At 40.1% G+C, this 14506-nt stretch overlaps 1 protein-coding gene across 1 annotated transcript in view; it reads left to right on the top strand.

Annotated features, from left to right (window-relative positions):
• Window positions 1-14506, top strand: part of USP3 (ubiquitin specific peptidase 3) — a 93124-nt gene that overhangs the window by 33333 nt on the left and 45285 nt on the right. Inside the window, exon 6 of the mRNA XM_065688045.1 lies at window positions 6917-7041. The gene's annotated coding sequence lies outside the window, so the exon portion shown is untranslated. The remainder of the gene's footprint in view (window positions 1-6916; window positions 7042-14506) is intronic.

Below are 14506 nucleotides of genomic sequence, written 5' to 3' on the forward strand. Positions count from 1 at the left end.
AAGGGAAGCTGACAGGAGCATGGCTCACTTCTGTATAGATCCCAGGTAGGGACCTGCTGTAGAGGCTGATTCTGGCCTACTGCTGCAGCTCATCTGTAGCTCCATCCTCTCAAGTTAGGCTGCAGAGAGCAGCAGCAACTAATTCATGTCTTGTAGCTTTTGGGAAGCAGCTGTGGTTGAGCACAGGTCCTTGCTCATACTTCTCCTTAGTATTTTGTAAACCTAGATTGTAATTCTGCTTGTTTTGGTTCAGCCAGATGTAATCTAGCATGAGCTATAGTGAAGATGTTTTTAACATGGCTTTTTTAATTGCCATTGTCTAAAACAGAAGGATGCTGTCTGCCACGTTCGTACAGAGAGGCATGCTGAGTGTGTGGAAGCATTTGATCTATCAGCACATGGTTGCTGCTTCATGCAGGATTTTCTGTAACCTGCTGAAGTTTTGGGAATAGAATTTTGTAGGTTGCTGTAGAAGAACTTGTTAACTGGCAACCTGTCTGACAAGCTGCTAAGGCTGGTATCAGTAACAGTTGAAACTTGCCTCCTCTACAGAAGGACCCTGTTGTGTAGGAGGGTGTGGGCTTAGCTATCTGCCAAACTGCATTTTCATATCTCCTTCCTACCTCTTGTCTGTCAGTGTTCTTGAGAAGTTCACCATGCTGAAGTGTGCTCTGATTCTTAGAATCTCCCTCAGCTCTTTTTGGCATTTTCACAAGCTACACCTCTCCTTCCCCAGTTTCTGCTATAGTTTGGCTTCACGTCCTCAGGAGGAATTCCAGACAGTGCTTGTGCTTTCAAGGCTGGCTGGATAGAAAGCTGTTTGCTTGCAAAACGCAAGCCTCAGAAAAAGTCCAGCTCCCTGACACAGTTACCTGCCTGTATTCTGCACACACCACACAGGGCTTGCCATTTTATTCCATCTTCAAGAAATTCTAGGTTGCTACCAGTTGAGTTTCATCTCAGCATCACTCCAAGGCAGAGACAAAGCAGGGCTTTCATAGTGTTCATGACAAGCAGTAGATTTGGATCCCCAGTATGAAAGGTCAGGTTGAAATTTTGTGGTGTGGGATTTATCAGTCGTTAGCTTGCACTGTCTCATAACATACAGTTAGTAGTAGTCATAAGGCAGTAGGAGCATACAGACTAATGTGATAGTCCCCTTGAAAAGTGCATGGGACAAGTTTAAGGCAACTCATTATGCTCAAAAATGTCTTTCCTGAATGTGGGTGTTAGCCACGTTAAAATACATGTTTATAATGTTGTATGAAGTAAGTAGAACTAAGAACAGATCATGTGGATAATGGAGCAAAAAACAAAACACAACTGCCCAGCAGGACCACAGGCTTCAGAGGGCCTCCATGTTGCCTTGAGATTCCCTGTTGAATGGAAGTGCAGAAGTGCAATTGGACTGTAGTATAAGATTATTCCATGTGCTGTTTCTTCCTAGTTGTGATTTAACATTTTAAAGCTGGGGCAAAGGAATGTAAGGGATGAATAATAGATTGCCTAATGTCCCAATGTTGGGGAAAAATAAGAGTCCCCAGAGTTTGAGGCCCTGACCCAGTTATCAGGCAGCACTTGCCACCTGATTCAATTAAGGATCAGGAATCCTTTATAAAAGCAAGAGCAAGTGCAGGGTGCTGTCTGGCGTGCTTATAGATTTGCTTAATGGCTCCATTGTTTCTATTCCTTGTTTTTTTTTTTACCTTGTTTTCTCTAGAGCAGTTGATTGCAAAGCTTTCAGTTTTGCTGTTCTCAGTTGAGATGGTGGTGGAGCTTGGCTGGTTTATGCTACAAGAGTTCCCTGTAGCAATGGTACCAAAATATTATCCCCATCCAACTGCAATGCAGCTAACCTGGAGTTTGCAGTACAGGCCTATTTTCTCTAGATTACACTGAAACTTAGGCTTCTGAGGCACCTCAACATGGCAGAGACAAAGTAGTAAACACTACCTCAGCCTCACAGTGTACAAACAGAACTGCTTTAAAAACAGATAATTCCCTCTATTAAGGTACACTTCAAAGGGCAGAAGGTGCACTGCTACCAGCGCAGTTATTTTCAGTCAAGTTACTCTGTACCAGTTTTTCCTCCCAGTCTCAGTGTAGAATTGAAACAGAAAAACAGGTGGGACGTTGCTTCCCGGCATAGTGCCTTGGAAATTAGACAATGATAGGATAAATGGCCATTAGGTAAGGAAAATTAGAGAATGACACACTTTCATGGAGACATTTATGATTAGACCCGGGCAGTGCTATAACCACGTCCGTAACCAAGACAACCCTCTATGACAAGACAACCCTCTCTGTTCAAGAGCTCTGTGTTTCTTTTCAGGGCATATGAAGTGATCTCGCTGCAGACCACCTTCCTGAGTAACTTAGGTCAGCAAAATACTGATTTAGTTTGAAAATTTACTCATTGTTCTTTTCCATGGTACACCTAAACATGTGCTTTTGTTCAGGAGATATGTAAGCTCTCTTGAATGTAGTACACTGGGGCTGCTATGACCACTAGCCAAGATGATCACTGCTGCTTTCTGCAGTGCTCAGGCTTAACTATGCTAAATAGAGCACATAGCTACTTGAAAAGAGAATTCCAGCTGCTGCGGACCTTGTGGGCCTTATGGATTTGCTTACCCTGCTGACCTAGGGGATGATAACCCCTATATCAGCATAGCTATTAACGGCTGCAATTTTTCCAAACTGTATAGAAAAAGTTAAATGAGCTCTGCAGTTGAGATTCCAGCTGCCAGGAATACTTCTGACATGCGCATTTTTATATTTACTTACTAAATAAAACTGCCTTTGTCAAACAGACACATTCCACAGCAGTGGGCTCAGGAATTTTGGAAAAAGGAAATGAAGCTGATACTTCCAGCAATTCCAGGTTTTAAGAAATTATAAATACTCCCAAAAATATTATGCCCTTGTAGAAGAAATTTCTGCTGCAGGGCTATTCTGAATAGCCCCAGTGAAGTCCAGTTCAAGGGTTCTTACATGCTCTGAAGTATATGCTAAATGGGCTGGGAACTGGCCGACTGAGCAGAGCAGCATTCTAGGATTTCCTCTGGGAGGAGACCAGGCATTACTGTGTGTGGCCACCTGCACAAATTCACATCCATTTCTGCAACCTTTCTTTCTGTTCAAAGTAGCATTCAGATTTAGAGCCTGTCTTCCCTGAAGTCAGCAGCCTTACTGAATTTATCTGACTCAAACAGATCATATTGACACAGATGTAAAGCTCCTTTTGAGTGCACACATGGTTTGTTCAGAGTACATTTCCAGAAGGATTCATTTCTCTTGAATTGCTGCATGGAATTTAACCTCTTACAGTGAAACATGACTGCAAAGCAGCTTGGGCTCGGGTCCCAACTGCTGGGAAAACTCAGCTTGTGTTTAAATAGGAGACTAAACTGTAATGCTTAGAATAGGTTAATGAAGGCAGTAGAGTGAATGCTGTATTTACAGTGGCTGTAAATATAACCAGTTAGAAATATTTCTAATCATGGCATACAAGTCAGAAGTCCAAATATATTGCCACTTTATTCCAAGACATTTTGTTCACTTTCTGAGAAAAAGATCTGTCAAGTATCTACTTGGTTGCATGTGGGAAATATATGTGATGAATAACAATCTGGGTATATACAAAGCTTAACATTAACCTTTTTGATGCTAATAGATAACATGACTTAAGAGAGCTTCTTAAGAGGGATGAAGTAGGGGTTATACATTATAAGTTACGTTATAAAGCAGGAATGATGCTGCTTTATAATCAGCTGTGGGTGTAGGGACTGGCCATGGTTGCTGTGTGCTCTGCAAGGGCATGGTTTATGCTATGTAACTTTTAAGATATGAGAATAACCTCCTATGTGAGTGGAGCCCACTCAGGGCAGTGCCTGACGCTGGTCCTATGTATGCCATTCACTAGGACAGCAGCATTCTGCAGTGGGGCTGTGGAAATTTTCCCAAAAATTGTGGAAAACCGCTGGCTGTTTTCAATAAACAATATTGGGGATTAGGTTTTGCTTGAAAACAGGGAATAATTATAATAGCCTCTCTAGACTTCTGTAGTCAAAGTATTCCTTTTTGAATACACTATCAATTCCTAAACCCATCCAGCCTTCTAGGAACTGTGAACTGCAGGGGTAGAGATAGCTGGCAGGAGGAATATGAGCTCTGCAGACAGGCCATTAAGCTTGAGTCATTACTATTGAAATCTGTGTTTTAATATTCTGCTATATCCTGCAGTGTTGCCTTTTTAGGGTTTGGCAAAGAAAACAGGAAGATGAGAGATTTGCTGAAAGCCTAGATGTAGATGGGGAACACTAAGGCGGAACTGGTCATCTTAAACCAAATGCAGGTCATCTGTAAAGCAGAGGCATCTTGTTTTGGTCTTTGGCTCAGAGCACTGCCTCTTCTGAGATGCTGTATAGTGGTACTGGCTGAGGAATAATGATGGGGTATAAAGTTGAGAGCATTTTTCTTTGCTTGTGTTCTGAAGCATATTAAAATGGGGCTTGTAAGGCAAGTAGAGGTGAAGCTTTAAATGCTAGCTGTCTTTATCTGTTGCATTTATCTGAACAATAGCATTACTCCTCTAAAGAAAGATCCCTCACCATCTTTCATTACAATCTTTGATTTCTCAGCCTGTCTTAGGTTCCACTGTATCAGGGATTCAGGTCTTTCCGCACCATTAGAGTGGCACTGAGGACCTAAGTCATTGAGTGGGGGAGTGGAAGAGAAGTGGCAACTGTATGAATGATGTGCAACAAGAATTGGTATCTAAAATAGGCTCCAGCAAATTTCCGTGTCACCTGCCAGGATGGTGACCCCTGCCACCACATGAAAAGCACAAATGGTATCCTGAGTTATAAAAGGTTACCTAGTGAAGCTGCATGAAATAATAAAAGAATTCCAAAGGCAAAACTTTTTCTGTGGTCACTGCTGTGACTAACATGGTTTCTCTTTACTCATTTAAAAACATGTTGAGGGTATACTTGTGGGGGCTGATGAGAAAGGATCCCTGTAAGGTGGCCACAGACCATAACAAAGTTCCAGCCAAGGTTTCCAGCAGACCTAAACTGTGAATTCATGGTGCTCTCAGGTGAGCTTTATATAACAACTAAATAATAGGTATACACTTGTGAGTCACTATATTTGTCCTGTCTGCACACACTGGAAAGCCCAAAAGTGGGGTTAAAAAAAGGCTCAAGCAAACAAGTCAAGAAGCAGAGTACAGCAAAGTGAAGCATTCTGCTAAAGATGGAACACAGCTTTCTCCTCATTGCCTTGCACTCCTGGATCCTGACAGAAATACTCCTCAGAATAACAGGATCATTTTTGTTGCTGGCCTCTGTTCTGCTTTATTCACCACACACAGTCATGGTTGTTGGCTCAAGAGCTTAAATGTGGGATACTGGAAACGTAACCAGGCAAAAGTCTTGCTATAGGGAAGAAAGGCATTCAGATACATCAGTTCTGGCCTTGTCTAGAACTGTTGAAGCTGATAGGGTAGAAGGGAGTGATCTGGACAGGGTACCAGAAGTCCCTGTGCTGGATTTCAGTTATTGTCTTTGTGACTGACTAACTTCTGCTTAATTTCTGTCTCTCCACCTTTGTAAATACCTGTAGATGCTGCAAACTTTCCACATAGCAGCCAGCCAGCCCCATAAAGCAGTATGAACCAAGGAGGTTTGAAAACACAGCATCACTGCGTAGTATTCTCCTTCCACTGGTGCAGTTGATGCAGCTGCACAGAGGATGAACGCAAAGGCCCCTTGTCACCACCTTACTTGTTTCATCAGCACAGGATGACTGGCTAGAAAGGACCAGAAGTCCTTTCGTGTGTATGTGTCTGAGAAATGTTATGTGCTGGTAAACTTCTATGCAACTGTAATTCTCCTTCTGTTACAAAACAAAACCAAATAGCAAAGCCAAGGCTGTTTATGATGGAACAAAAAAAAAAAAAAAAAAAAAAAAACAAAAAAAAAACAAAGCCAAAATCTCACTTTACAGCTCTTTTCCAAAATATCTTTAAGCTGTCTGGAGTGACTCACTAATGTCTGCTACACATCAGGAGATCTAAAGGTATATTTTAAAATAAAACTAGAGAGATGAGTTAACTCTTCTTCAGCCTCAGCTCCAGATGTATTTATGGCTTAGTGTTCTGAGTTAAGACTGTTCTAAATCAACAGGAGAACCTATGCTTAACCAACTAGGGGATGATTAAAATAGCTGTCTCCTCATGTTGGCCTTGCAGAATGAGCTCTGCTCTGCAGAAACGCAAGTCAAGCTGTGCTCCAAGCAGTATTTTATTAGCTTTGGAGGCATAAAAAAGCTTGCTTGGTTTGTCTTGCTGGTAAACACTTTGCCAGTCAGATGTTGGTTTTAAAAGCCAATGTGAAAGAAGTCAGTGTTGTAGTTTTCCAGAAATGTAAATCTCTTAATAGTGACTGTAAAAGCCAGGGAATTAGGGCTGGGGGAAGAGGGTGAGGGAAATGTGGGCTAATTCTTCGTATGAAGGCATGAAAAAATGGTGTGTATGAAATGAAATGTTTTCTGCTTATATTTTAAAAATATCTTGTGAAAATCTGAAAAAAATCTTAGCTGTCATCCAGGAATGCAGGGAGTCCACATCTTGTGGCCTGTGCTCCTTTGGGAAGGCAGTGCTCCAGTGGTGCAGCTGCTGGTTTGGAACCTCCCCACAAGGGGATTTTTCATGCAGCCCCTGGGACATGGAGCTGTGGGAGTTCTCCCACCAGCCTGTTCACTGCAGCAGTCTTGTGTCCAGAGCTGCAACATGATGTTTCATATAGAGCAATAAACACGTTATAATAGCAAATGATGAGGGTAAAAGGGGACCAGCATCACACAGCACTGTAAATTGTGAGCATTCCTGAAGAATATTCTTTCATTACAGAGCCCTGAACTGCTGCAAACCATTTGCTTCCAGAGGTGCTGCTGGGAATGGGAATGACTTCTTCACTGACAGGCAACACATGAAAAGTTTTTCCACATTAGCTGCATAGATCTGTCCAGATGATGGTAAGTCAAATGGATCTTTAATTTCACTTATAATTTAAGCCCTTCATTTCAGCCCTTAGTGATGCATCTACACAATCCCTGATGACTTGCAACAAGCTATGTCAATAGAACCTCAGACTGCTATAACCCTGAAATGTTTGTCAGTCTCTCTGAGAACAAAATACTTTCTAAACAATATAAGCAGCATGTGCCAGCAACACATAGAAAAAGCACTCAGTGCACATAGTTGCAGGAAGAAATAAACTCTGTAGGTAGTGATAGTTCTTAATTTTCTTGTACATAGGTATATATTGCTATTTAGATCAGCCTTTTGATCTACTACAGCTCTTACATCAAAAGAAAATTATCCTATGGTTGGCAAGCATGTCTTGGTTAACCTGTACTTCAGAGTTTTGTCCCTTACATACCTGAAAGATGTTGAGCCTGCAATTTTCCCTTGGACTTGCATGAAGTGGCATTAAGTGAGACAAAGGAGAGCTGGGTGTCCTGAATTAAAAGCTCTTTTTGTGTTTTTAAACTACTCAACTACTATACACCACACAAGTTTAACAATTTCTTGGGCTTGGGTGCTCAAGTCATGTTTACGAAAGTAAATTCTCATTATGCTCTAAATGCAGGCCTGGCAGTCTCTACCTACTTCAAATACCATGCTTAGGATAGAGACAATACAGCAGTGAAGTTTGTCTCACATTTTTAGGACATGATGGAACATTCAAAGTGAACTTCTACTGAAACAATAATAATTTAATGAGAGGATCACTATGATGAGATCTCTGTATCATTTTTTCCAGCTGTTTGCTACTTTACAAAACTGTGCTAATGTGCAATAGGGGTAGATGGTGATCAGTTATCCTGTTAGTTAGTTTATTTTATATTGCTTATATGTTTGAACCATGGTTCAAATGAAACATGGAATGGTGTTGATAGGGATTTGTGAATCAGTGAAGACATCAGAATGTAGTTATGCAGCTGCTGATTAACTATCTTTAAGTGACTAGTGATGGGGCAAGGAAAGACCACAAAATGCAGCAAGTCTTACCAAGCTTACTCATTTGCTGACTGGAATATTTATTCTGGTCCCTGCTGTTAGAGACCCCTTTTAACACAAGGGAATCTTAGAAATGAAAGGGTTTACTGCAGTTATGTGTCATCTTAGATTCTTTTAGACACACAGATCTCAGAACATAGAGAAATGCCTGTTAACATGGTACACAGTGAATTGGGGATGGTTGCATTATATGAGAATGGATGAGTTACTAAGCACTTCCTGTGGGAATGCCAATAAATCATTTTTCATGGTGCCCTATAAATTCCATAAATGCTACACAGGCATTACAGAAACCAGCCTGGGTAAACTCTAGAGCCAGCAGGTAGAGAAATAGTAATGTAGCCCTGTAGATGTTTTTACATACCTGCATTGGTTATATTGAGTCTAAATGTGTGAGGCTCTGAGTGAAAGAAGTAACAGGCATTGCAGATTTGAAATTCTATAAAAGATCTTCAGGTAGTTTGCTTGAATGTAAATTGTACCATGCTCCATATTTAACTTCTTGATCCTCCCCATCTACAGAATGCCATGTGTTTTAATGAGTAAAAATATACTGAGTGTTGACCTCTACTGTGAAGCAAATCAACATCACAGAAAACTGAGCTACGTCTCTGACCTTCAAAATTCGGGGCTACCTGTGTCAGCAGTTCATAGAAGCTCTTTGATTATGGCACATTTGTCTTTTGCTATAATGAGTAAATCATTTGGTGTTTGCAGTTTAGCAAGACTGCTTTGAAAGAAGTAGTAGTGCTCACAGGGTGTCCAGGTGGCTTCCTATTTCAGAACAAGCTCTCCGTATTTTACCATCTCAGCTTCAAATTCCAGCCAGAGCTGAAAAATCTTAGGCAGCCTTGTTGAGTCCTTGAATTAGCAGATGTTAAACAAAGCAAGTGAGGAAAGGAAATCTGAACCAATGGTCTCCTTTCCCACAATTCTACTCAACATTGTGAATAACAGAGCCTGAAGAATAACATAATAACAAATATTGTAATCTAGTGACATGGCAAGAAAATTCCTGTTTCCCTGATAATGAACTGATCTCCAAACAGGATAAAATGCAGCCATTTGTGAACCAACACTGGTCTCCTTCAACTCATATATCACTGTAGTATGTATACTGTCTTTGTGTACAATGGCAAGTTTTTCCCCAGGATGCTTTGCTTTGGAGTCAGAACACTTCAGAATCAAAATATGCTGGACATTAGCAGCTTTTGGGTTAATATTTGCTGTACTTTGTGGTCAGTAAAGTAGAACCAAGATCCAGTATGTACGTAGTACAGTACAGAATTCTTTGTACAAAACTAGAAGCAAATACGTGCCACAGAGAGTCAGGTGGGATGCCTTTGCAGCTTACAGCAAATAAAGAATCAAAACCAGCGTAGAGTATTTTGACTATCAACAGTCTTGTTTAATGTAAAGGGAAGAGTGATACTGTTTGTGTACAGTGGACAGATACATATGATACTTTCACTGTAGTAATATTCTACAGATATAATAGGTATATACATATAGGTATAATAACAGATGTTAGAGGTGAAAAAAGTCATATTAATTCACCCAGTTTGTCCTGGGACTTTCCCATCATACTATTTTTAACTGTTTGGAATGGGACTTTAGAAATGGATTTAAACACTTACTTTGCAATATTTTCTTTACATGTTCTTTTTACAGCCAAATTGATTTCACATTCTGATTCCTGAGTTTTATGTGAAATAATAAAATTCTGTGCCATCTCATTCTCTTCCCAGCCCTCCCAGACTGTTAGAAGAGTAATTCTTTTAATTTTTGTGACTAGATTATTGTCTATTTTCCTTAAATTTGTTTCCAAGCTAATCATAGCAGGGAAATAGAAACCCTGCATGTCATTTAAACATGCAGTGTTTGTGGCTTAGAAATGTCTGTGGTTTTGCCCCACGTGATGTTAAGAAAAAGTGAGTTTTAAGATCTGTAATTACTCAAGTGCTTTGGAACAATTTTCCTTTCCTTGATGAAGTGGGTAGGCGGATAGGCTGGTCCCAGCTATCGCATATTCCAGGCAATAGGTAGTACGAAGCCTTCTTTAAACAGGAGGCTTGGGAGTTCTTTGTGCTCTGAGACAGTATCTAAACTGAGCTGCCTAATTTTATTTTATTTTTTAATATAGTTCTTTTGTTTGCCAAAAATTAGTGAATAAGCCTTGTTCAGCTGTGATGAAGAGAAATTAGTAGTGTTGGCTATAAGATGTTCTATTTTGAATAAGATAGGATAAGATAAAGCCTGCTGATCTTAAAAGTAGCTTAAACACAAGTACAGAATCATTATTATATTCTCAAGAGTGCATTTGGAAATAGTATAAATTTACATACCTGAATACAGCCAAAGCCAAGCGCTGTGACATGAAATAATACTGCTGGATGTCACCCTGCTGCACTTGCATTATTGAACAGACTCCAGTTGACAGTGTAACAATTGATAAGTCTGGTGTGAAAGCTGCCAGACGTGAGAACTTTGAGGCATTTGTTGAAAGTATGAATTAAAAATAATCTTTTGTCTGTACAAATAACACCTTAAGAAAACAATGTGGAAAATTTTTAAAACCATTCAGTTTGTATCGTTTATTTTTCATATCTCACTTGGTTTGCTAAAAAAACCCCCACAACCAAAAACTACAGAATAATCACATTCACCCTTATTTATACCTTGCATTGTGACCAAGCTGTGATAGTGCAGACAAGGCAAAGCTTGCATCAAAGCATTGCCTTTGTTCTATAGGATGCTTCTGAAATCCTTGGAAAAGTGATGTAAAATTAGCACAGGCTCTCAGAAATCGCATCACTGGAAGATCATATGTAAAAGCAATCTTCTGATGGTACGTGTTATCAGCCCAATACAATTGTACTGCTATAGTCAGTGTTATTCCCCACAAGAAGCCCATTAAGAAATGAGGGATCCCTCCTTAGCACTGGGGAGAACCATTAATCCTGTGGAAGTAGAAGTTCAGGTAATTTCTTAGTGATGGTGTAAGCAGGGGGGAATGGAGAGCATTCTGCCCTTTGGCATGACCTGGCTCCTTTGCACAATACCTGGTGTCACACCGCCCCCTCAAGGTATGTGTGCAGAAGTGTTGTGGACATGCTTTGAAGAGTCATGCTTATTTGCACACTTTAATCTTATATTCAAAATACTGTCAAAGATGCTTGCTTTGGGCATTTGCCTAGTTTTAAACTTCTGCCTTTCATCTTGGGCATCTTGCCTTTTAGAGAAGAATCTTGAGCCTTGTAACGGAGCTGCTTGTGCTGTTAATGATCAAACGCAGAAACTGCACGACCTTCATTTTCAGGGGACATGCAGGAAATGGAAATGGATTTGTTAATGAGACAACATGCTGCCGGAAATGGGCTTGTGGTATTTCATGTGCTGTAGCGAGCTTTCAGACATGCAGCTAAGCTTCTGTCTGCTGCAGAGATGGCATATAACCCACAGGGCTGCTAGGCCAGCCTCTAGTTAAAGTGTTATTATGCCAAGACCCTGTATTAAAACTTAACTGTATTATGATGCTTTCTGTTGATATTTTCCATGCCAGTTGTCTGCCTCAGAGTTGCATCTGCACTGAATAGAGAATTCATTTCCATATGGTGGGTTTCTGTGTAGTCTCCATTGCTACTATCAACAGATCTGAATGTTTCACTTTTACACCTTTGGAAGATAAGAGGTGAAAGCCCAGTCTGTCAGCTTTCTACTACATCTGGGTTGGCATGTAGTATTTTCAGAGTGTTTACTGCTTTTTGTGTTCAGAGCAAAAAGCTTGCTATTATCCTTTCTGAGTGTTCAGTTCATCTGCCAATCTCATTCCACACATTCTGAGTTTACCACTTAGTAAAGAAGAAATGTGCTGTGGGAGGAGATATTCTTTCTATCTTTATGCATGTCTTTATGCAGGGGGATTGGAAATAGATGATCTTAAGGTTTTTTCCAACCCTAACCATTCTGTGGTTCTGTGTTTCTATTTAATCTAGAAATTGAGGATGAATTTTTAGCCATAAGGATAGGAAGACTCCAGTGCCTGTGTTCTGAGCAGAGCTGGCCTCTTTTCCACAGCTGTAGTTGAGAATAAGGTTAGACTTCTAACTTAAGCAAATAGGTCTTCTTACTAAAAGAAATGGTTTAAATAACTTGCCAGGTAGCATGCAAATAGTGTCTGCCAAAGACTGAATTAGATTCTAGTTCTTCAGGGTAGCGTTCATTCCACTCCTATGGCATCCTCCCTTCTTTATTCCATGCTTTCCAATTTGTACAGCAAATGAGGAAGTCACCTAAGGCAATAATCTGCTTCACTTGATACATTGGGCGATGTTCATCTAGTGATTTTGAAGGAAGCCAAAATCACATGAAAGATTTTGCTACTGCATTATTAGACCATATCATAATACATACACAAGGGAGGTAAGTTAATGTTTTCAGGTATGTAAGACTACAGATTTTATTTTTGAGAAATACAGCAGAACTAAAGAACCCTCCAGGCAAACTTCCCCACTGTAAATTGTTAGTATATATGCAAAATACCAATTGAGGGCCAAATTTTAACCCTCACACTCTTAGATAGAGCCTATATGGATGACTACAAACAGCCCACAAGAGGACGTTGTGTAAAATATCTCTGTTGTAGTAGAGATGATTATGCAGTACATTAAATAGAAATTTCTAATTTATAATGCTAATTCACAGGCTCCTGTTCAGCACTGATTGCACCCAGAATGAGCATGCTTGTGGGATTAATGTTAGTTATCATCTAAATCACTCTGCTCTGAGGAAGGATGGGAGCAAGAGATGGGGCTCCAGTTCCAAATGAAGTGATTTGTACTCAAGAAATCTTACTGAAAAAGCAATCTGAAAAGGAAAACTATACCCAGAGCTTCTACTCCAGTTTTCCTCTGCATTCAACATGCAGGCCTCACTGCAAGCCATGTAAAACTGCCTCTGTAGTGCTGCCTTTGAGATAGTGCCTTTTAAACTATTTTTCCGTAGGCAAAGAGGCTGCATTACAGATACCCCTTTTCTAAACTGTGTTTGTGCATCCTCACACATGTGATAACTGCTTTGCATCATGACTGCCTAACAGATTGAATCATCCTTACTTAAGTATTTATCTTGGCAACCAGAGGTAGAAAATGTAAAGGCTACCACATTTGCTGTGGGCATGGCAACTAAAATGAAGAAACATGCAAAAAAAGTGTCATTTGGGCAAAATGACACTGTTTAAAGAGTTTTGCTGAATGGTTGACAACCTAAACATGAAAGAAGGAATAAAACTCTGTTATCATCTTGCAAAGGAATAAGATATCACAGTGTGGATGGTTTTCACTCCTAAACACGAAACATCCGGCACGGTAAATGAAGGGCTTACCTTGGTAAGCTGACACCTTTTTATTTAGTAGCTTCTCACACCTAAATGCTGCCCAGTGTTATAACTGGTGTCTGTCATTCTGGGAAATGCTGTGCTTAGCAGAGTTGTGCAGTCACTCCCAACCTCCTTGCAATTCCAAGCACCATTTTTTCTTTTGTTATGGGGATCGTAATAACTCCATAGCAGGAGTGAAAGAACATTTTTGTTTGTGTGTAATACTGCAAGTTCAGTAGTCCCAGCTTAAAATAAAAATGATAGATGATGGTCAAAAGCCTCGTAAATTAAACCAAACTCATGGGGTTTCTTTGTTTAGAAGTCTGCAAATTTGCAGTCTTCTGGACTAAAAAGGGGACCTCATAAGATAAATCAGTACATAGGCTTTGTCTCGCTAACATTTCTGCAGATGTCTTTCTTCTTAGGCCACTATGTTCAGTACAGTTTTGCTGCAATGGATCATGCATTTTCATCTTCCTCTTCTCTGAAAGACACTACTCCCACCCCAGTAATCCTCATTCCTATCTGCTACCCCATTCAGACTGTTACTCTGTTAAGTCCATGAGGTGCTTGGGGAAACAAGATGGCCATCACCCACTGACTCAACCTCATACTGGGGCTAGTCCTGTCTTGCCAGAAGATGCTCTTCCAACATGGCTATGCTTAGAAAAACAGGTCTAATAGCAGGTATCATAGCGCTAATGAGTTCACAACATTCCTTTTAGTAGAGATGTAGTAGTTTGTGCAGGCAGGGGTTCAATTCCAGTGATTGCTCTTTTGAGACAGTTCCTGGTTAGTTTACTTAGGAAAGGAATTGGTTTTCCTATCCATGTATATTGTATCAACTGTAAAGTCATGAATGGGAGTGTTAAAATTAAAGTAGATAAGTAGAAGGATTTAAACATGTTTATTTACCATATTTAATCTTTGTTAACCAGCTCCTTACTTTTAAAAAGCTAAATATACTGCTAACATAATGTACACAGTGAGATAAGAACTGACTGTTTTGGTTAAATTCTGGTTGCAAAATACTACTGTGA

This window comes from Lathamus discolor, chromosome 8 (assembly GCF_037157495.1).
Source record: "Lathamus discolor isolate bLatDis1 chromosome 8, bLatDis1.hap1, whole genome shotgun sequence".
Classification (NCBI taxonomy): domain Eukaryota; kingdom Metazoa; phylum Chordata; class Aves; order Psittaciformes; family Psittacidae; genus Lathamus; species Lathamus discolor.